The sequence below is a fragment of the Lactuca virosa genome, chromosome 3 (genome assembly GCF_052849685.1).
Source record: "Lactuca virosa cultivar CGN04683 chromosome 3, Lactuca_virosa_CGN04683_v6, whole genome shotgun sequence".
Classification (NCBI taxonomy): Eukaryota; Viridiplantae; Streptophyta; class Magnoliopsida; order Asterales; family Asteraceae; genus Lactuca; species Lactuca virosa.
In genome coordinates, this window is record NC_136428.1 from 238133945 (window position 1) to 238141577 (window position 7633).

The 7633-nt window shown below is 42.0% G+C and overlaps 1 non-coding gene across 1 annotated transcript; it reads left to right on the plus strand.

The window, feature by feature from the left end:
• The first annotated feature begins 2094 nt into the window (after nucleotides 1-2094).
• On the plus strand, nucleotides 2095-2201 carry LOC145167997 (small nucleolar RNA R71). The gene has a single exon (XR_013741593.1). It is a non-coding gene; the product is annotated as a small nucleolar RNA R71 (small nucleolar RNA).
• Nucleotides 2202-7633: the final 5432 nt, after the last annotated feature.

Below are 7633 nucleotides of genomic sequence, written 5' to 3' on the forward strand. Positions count from 1 at the left end.
GGGATTATTCCCTTGATATCGTTAATGCTCCATGCAATGGCCCGCTTTCGCTTCTTCAAGACTTGAACTAATTCTTCTTTTTCAGATTTGGAGAGATCAGAAGCTATTATAACTGGTTTTTGATGACCATCTTCAAGGAAGGCATACTCCAAGTGATCTGGTAGTGCTTTGAGCTCTGTTTTTGCATTCTGTATGTTGTACTCGCCGAGTATAGGTAATGGACTCGACGAGTTCTTTGCAGAATTCACGACTTCTCGGGTTTCTTCAACTGGACTCGGCGAGTAGAACAAGTCTACTCGGCGAGTAGAGTGCTCAGAGTTCTTCATTAATTCCTCATAATCAGCTTCTTCCAGCAGTCTCTCAATTTCCAGTAGGTCTTTTTCAGCATCAAGTTCTTCATTAAAGATGATGGTAGCCTTGTTTGGGTCTTCATTATCCCATTCCTCCATCAATTCATCCAACATGTCAATTGAAAATGCCGTGTCATCACTATTCCTCGCATGCTTCATAGCTTGATCAACCCCGAAAGTGACTGAATCATCCCCCACCCGTAGAGTAAGTTTTGAGTCTCTCATGTCCACTATAGCACTTGCCGTGTTAAGGAAAGGTCTTCCAAGGATGATCGGGACTTGAGGATCCGCTTCCATGTCTAGAATTATAAAGTCTGCGGGAAATACGAACTTGTCCACCTTTACCAATAAGTCCTCACATATTCCTCTTGGAAATATGACTGTTTTATTTGCTAAGTGAATTGCCATTCGAATTGGCCTTGGTTCAGGGAGATCCAATTTCTTGAAAAATGAATAAGGCATGAGGTTCACACTTGCTCCCGAATCAGCCAAAGCATGAATGGTGGCCAAGTTACCAAATTGGCAAGGCAAAGTCAAGCTTCCCGGGTCACCTTTCTTCTTTGGTAGTTTGTTTAACATGGCAGCTGAGCAGTTCTCATTAAGAACTACTTTTTTTACTTCCTCCATCTTCCTTCTGTTGGTTAAAAGCTCCTTGAGAAATTTGGCATATTTTGGCATTTGCGCAACTGCTTCGATAAATGGTATGTTAATTTGAAGAGCTTTTATATGGTCAAGAAACTTCTGGTATTCCTCTTCCTTCTTTTCTTGTTTAGCTCGGGCTGGATATGGCATTGGAGGCTGAAAGGGCTTTTCAGGAATCTGATTTTTCGGAATGGTTACCGGACTCGTCGAGTCCATATTCTGGACTCGGCGAGTAGCTTCTGTATCGTGCAGATTTTGACTTCTGTCTTGTTTTTCTGCATCTTCCTTTTGCAACTCCTTGGGTTCTTCAGTCTGAATAGGGGCCAGAGGAGTAATTATCTTCCCACTTCTTGTTGTCACGATATTTATGTGCGCGCCTCGTGGGTTGTTTTCGGTTTTACTAGGAAGTTCTCCCGGTGATCTTTGATTGATTTGTTGAGCAAGTTGCCCCAGCTGTGTCTCGATGTTGTGGATGGATGCTTGCTGGTTTCTAAGCATTGTTCTTGTTTCTTGTATTGCAGCATCTTGGTCATTGTGTCTCTTTTCTGAAGCAGCTACAAACTTTGTAAGCATCTCTTCCAAACTTGGTTTTCTTTCTTGTGTCGGCTCCTCCTTTTGGTAAAAACCTCTTCCTTTTTGTTTAAACTTTTCCTCCTTAGCACTCTTGTACTCATCATAAGGAAGCCACTCTTTCTTGGGTTTCCGCCAATCTTCACCATATCGGTCACCACTTGAGTAACATACTTGCACCTTCTTATTCCCATTCTCGCCCAAGTCACAATCTCTAGTAAGATGAGGTCCATTACAATTCTCACAACCCACCCGAATAGCATGTATCGTTTGATCCATTTTATCCATCCTCCTATCCATGGTTTTCAATATAGCCATGACTGCTGACAAATCTTCTGAAGCTGCATAAGCTGATCCCCTTGTCACATCATTCCTTGGATTGTGGTATTCTCTAGAATGCTTAGAGAGTTCTTCAATTAGTTACTTTATCACCGGGGGTGCTTTCTTTGTGAGTGGACCTTGCGAGTCAAGTAATTGCCTTGTTGTAACATTCACTCCATCATAGAAAATGGAGACTTCTTGTTGACTATTAAGATCATGATGTGGGCAATTCCTTAGTAAACTCTTGTACCTCTCCCAAGCTTCATAAAGTGACTCTCCAACTTGTTGTTCAAAGTTGGCTATGGCTTTCTTTAACTTAGATATCTTGGAGGGTGGGCAGAATTGATCCATAAACTCTTCTTTCATCTTGGCCCATGAAGTGATGGATTCGGGGGGAAGTGACTTGAGCCAATCCTTTACAGCACCCTTCAATGTAACCGGAAGCATACGAAGTAGCTGAGTTTCGCGAGGCACGTTTGGAACGTTAAAATAATCAGCTACATCATTAACTTCATCTAAGTGTTTGTAAGCATCTTCGTGGTCTTTTCCGTGGAAGGGGATCTCTCTGAGTAGAGCATGAGCATGAACATGCATTGAATCCAAGACTTGCAATAGTAGATCTAATGTAATATATTGAAACTAATCATACGAAATCAGATCTGAAAGAATACCTTGAATTACTTGCTTGATACTTCTTCTTCTTGGAGCTTAGAGTCACAATTGCCACTCCTCTAATGGCTTACAAACACCAACTAGCAAGAAGATGATCTTGAGAGAGAGAGGGAGGAGAGATAGAAATCGGCCCTAGGGTTGCTTGGCTTGCAAGAGTGCCGATTTCTCCACCCCAAGGGTTCTATTTATACTATGAGCTATTAGGGTTTCTCCTTTAACCCTAATTGAATGACTTAGGCCCTAAGCAATCCAAGATCCTTCTAGATACAAGGCTTGGACGAATTTAAGGTTCCCAAACCCTAAATTTCGTCCACCCCAATATCCATAAGGATACATAGCCCAAAATACAACTATCACACATTTGACAGTTCATGCCCTTTATTCAATTAACCTCTTTAAGTCACCAAATTAATCCTCAATTAATATATGACTTATATTAATCAAATAACATTATTATTTCTTTAATATATTATTCTCATAATATATTGACAATAATATCTCTTATCTCTTAACAAATCATCCTGTCAAGTTGCTATGGTGAAGGCAACCCAAAAGGACCATGCATAACCGGGTCAAGTACTTACCAAATATAGTTATAGCCTTAGACACTAATCCAACAAGTCGTGGCATACACTAGCAGACAGATAGCAGGGGAAGTATGGTACGACTACGGGGTAGCCGTATCATTCTTCATATGGTCAGATTGTGTGAGGAAGTGTTATTAGACTACGAAATAAGCTGTAGCCTTCACAAGTTCTTTCAGATGATTTAGGCCCGGGTGGGTCAGTTCGTAGGATCGTGGGAAGGCCACAATGTTATCGAAATCAGGAAAGGGTAGGTCGAGCACCCAGATATGCTCGACAATGTTCGGTCAGGTTAGACCGAAAGGGGTAAGTCGAGCATCCAGATGTGCTCGTCAATGCTCGTTCAGGTTAGACTGCAAGTGTAACATCCGGATTTCCAGGTATTATGTTTAATCATGTTTTTGAGTAAAAGAGAGGGACTCGACGAGTCGACGCTTGGACTCGTCGAATAGGATCGCGTTTGCTTACTGGATTAATGAGCGGACTCGACGAGTCGGTAAGGGGGGACTCGACGAGTCCACGCTGTAGGCTGAAACCCTAAATCCCTGGGCCTGAGCCCTATTTAAAGGACCTTATAGCCCTCTTGTGCGGCTACCTGTCCAGAGAGAGTTCCCCTTGAGAGCTTGAGCGAGTTGAGAGAGTGATAAGGCCATATTGATCGATTTTGGTGTGATTTAGCAAATGAGAAGTTGTTTCCAGAAAGAGGAGGTCAAGGGAGCTGTGGATCCAGGGTTTTCAAGTTCAGATCTACACTGTTGAGGTATCAATTCGAACTTCCTTTCTGTTTTGGGTTAAGAAACTATGATCTAGGGTTTTCTATAACCTTTTAGGGCTTGAAAAGTTGAATTTATGGTCCCTTGCTGTGTTAGACCTCGGATCTGGACCCATAGAGGTCCAGAGAGCCTTCCCCATTCTGCTTTATGTTGGTTTATAGAGGAAAGGAGACTAGGTTGCCATTTTAGAAGCCATTTCACCAAGGAAAGCCTTGGGTGCATTGCATGTGAGTCAAGTTTCGACCTTTACGTGGTTATTGGTCATGGGGAAGTCAGATCTATAGTTTAGAGAAACAGATCTGACCTCAGAATGTCATTTGAGTGTTGTTATGGGAGCAACTCGCCGAGTCCATAAGTGGACTCGACGAGTCGAGTCGGGGTTGGCCCGCGATTCGTTGCAGAGTAACCCGGCGAGTGGAGGAGGGACTCGACGTGCCAAGTGAGGCTTAGAAGGATTCAGGGACCCGCGTGGACTCGCCGAGTCGCCCGAGTGCACTCGACGAGTCTGGTCAAAGTTGACCGTTGACTAGAGTTGACTTCGTTGACTATTGGGGGTTTAGTCAATGTTTGGATTTCTGAGCCATTGGAGGGGTAGAATGGTCTTTTACCCTCCATAGAGAGCTTAGAGAGGGATTAGACTAGACTTTGAAAGTTGTATTGATTAGAGTAATTATTTTATGTGATTAGGCGGAGGCTAGATCAGTATTTTCGAGTTCGAGGGTTTCCAAGTTATCCGAGGTGAGTCTTCTCACTATACTTTACCTTGAGTGGTAAGTAGAGTATGCGACAGAGTATCTTGTATGCTATGTATGTGATGTGTTGCATTGCATTATTTCTATGTGATTTATGTTGTGTGTATTCTAGAGTTTACAGAGTTAGGACCGGAAGGTCCACAGAGTTAGGACTAGAGGGTCCACAGAGTTAGGGCCAGTGGGCCCACAGAGTTATAGCCTCGAGTGGCTAATATGTGTTATATGTGGTATTTTGGGGAACTCACTAAGAATTTATGCTTACAGTGTTTTGTGTTATGTGTTTCAGGTACCAGTGAGGATCGCGGGAAGGCGTCGGCATGATCAGTACACACTATTGGAGTTTTATACATTTTGATCTTGGGATGTGTTTTTATGGATTTGAGATGTGATACATTGAGATTTGAGAATATTTATGAATGAAATTATATTTTTAAAAGTGAAAAATTGTTTGAAAAATTACGGTGTTACAAGTTGGTATCAGAGCCTTGGTTTGAGGGATTCGGATGCACCTTCGAGCGCATTTGAACTCAAACTGAGGATTTGAGGAATTTTTCGAAATAAAACAAAAAATTTCTAAAAGAGTAAAAAGATTTTTGAAAAGAGCAGAGCAGAGCAGTGTGTACGATCAGCCAGCGCCCGAACGGTGATTTCATAAAATACCCTTATATTATGTGTTATGAGATATAAGATAATATGTTATGCATGCTAGAGTAGGCTAGGTATTCTTATTAGGACTAGAGTGGCCTGATTTGTGATGCCTTAGCCTAGGGGTTTTGATGCTAGAAGATGCTTGAGAGTGAAGTAGATAGCAGCGAGGAGCTTATGAGAGATCTGCTAGAGAGTAGACTATGCATAGTGAGAGTAGAGTACTTGGGATTTGGGATCCTAGGAGGAGGACTTGGGGTGAATACTGATGCGGTGTGGACGGTAGTATTGGGCCCGTACTACTGAAGACACCGGAGCAGTGCGCAGCCCAAGTAAGAATCCTTAGGGTACCAGGGATCGAGTAGGAATGGGATATCGAGTGTGTGTACACTCGAGTGAGTCTCTGATATTTTGTGTTGTATTACAGTGAGACATCATGGTTGCGACACGCCACACACCTGAGAGCAGTGGTTTTAGTGATGAGGAGATCCGCAGGCTGATTCATGAGGAGGTGGCTGCTGCCATCCGAGCCGAGATACCAGAGATGTTTGGGTTTATCAAGACCACCCTGATCGAGACTTTTGATGAGCGTTACGCTGCTCTTACTGATGCTGTTGTTGCTGCAGCCGTCGCTGATGCGAGGCCGCAAGGGGGTGACTCGTTGTTGTACCGAGAGTTCAGCAACACAAAGCCACCAGAGTTTGACGGGACGCAGGATCCGATCGCTGCGATGAGATGGATTTCTGATATTAAGGGATGCTTCTATACGTGTTCATGTTCGGAGCATCTGAGAGTTCGGTTCGCGCTGAACCAGCTTCGCTTGGGAGCGAAGGACTGGTGGAAGTTGGTGACAGCGCACTACTCTTCTGCAGAGCTTGTCGTGGTGACCTGGGAGAGGTTCACCGCTATTTTCGTGATGAGTACGTTCCCCCGGTGGAAAGGGAACGTTTTGAGTAGAGCATGAATGTGACCCTTAAGCTCAAAAGTGGCAATTGTGGGTTGAACAAGTCCCGGGCCAGTATCATCGCGTATCCTCTTCTTCCATTCCCCCATGGGGACTTCCTCGATGTTAGCCATAAGAATAGCTAATTCGTCGTCGAAATCGGAAACGTGCCCGAATGTAGGGTCTTCTTCTCCTTCGGAGTCGTACTCGGTATCCTCTTTGATTGGGTCTTCGCTTGCTAAAGAGGCGTTGGATGCTCCTGATTTGCTGCTCTTCTTCTTCCCAAAAACAGTCTTTAAGTTAGACAACGACGACTTCTTAGGTGTATTCGAGCTTTCAACGTCTTTGCCTTTGTTCTTTCTCAATGCGGATTCTGGGTCTTCAAAAGGGGGTACCAGTGGAGTGTTGGATCCTCTGGTCATGAAAATCCTGCAAATAAACAAGAAAAACGCGTAAAAAGAACAAAAAATGAAACTGAACTAACTAAGAATTAATTGCCAAACAGCAGGGTACTCGCCGAGTAGGTGCGAGTGCACTCGGCGAGTAGCCTGTCTAAACTAAAAAAAATTAAAAACTAAATAAAAACTTCTAAAAAACTAATAAATTCTAAAACCTAACCTACTTACTGAATTACTAAAAAATTAACTTTGTGCAAGAAAAACTCACACAAAGGATCGATAAAATTAGGAATTAGACTTAATTTTTGAACCGTTCCCCGGCAACGGCGCCAAAAACTTGATGTGTGTGAAATGCACTGGTTTTATTCCTACTTTTAAATTATAAATTTAGCACACAAAGGCAGTGAACCTGTCTTTTAGTGGTATAGTTGGATAAGTAGGGTATCGAACTCAGGGAACGGAAATTAAACTAATAACTAATTTTAACTAAACAAGTAATAAAAGTAAAGAGTTTTTCTCTAGTTTTACAAGACTAGAAACTTAAACACACCACCTAACAAGTGATTAACTAAACAACTAAAAACAAGTAAAAATTCACCAAATTTGATAAAAAGTTTATGTTTAGGTCCAACCAATTCACTCCTATGGTTATTTGTATAATAAGATGATAATTAATTGTTATTGGTTACCAACTATAGTGGTTAGATTCATGTTCACAATTACTAACCCTTAGAAAATTAATCAATTCAAGCAGTGGCCAATTGTTTAAACTAATTAACTCCCTAGTTAATTTATTTGGATTAAATAAGATTTGTAATTGGTTAATCAAGTTGGTGACTCAACTAACCTCTTGTTTGTTGGTTTCTCAAACAAGCTCACACATTAATTTACCTATTCTCTAATTAATCCTAGTTTCATGCTCGTTAATCCTAGACATATGATGAAGTGTTCACATAAACATATGAGGTTAACAACTAAGAGAT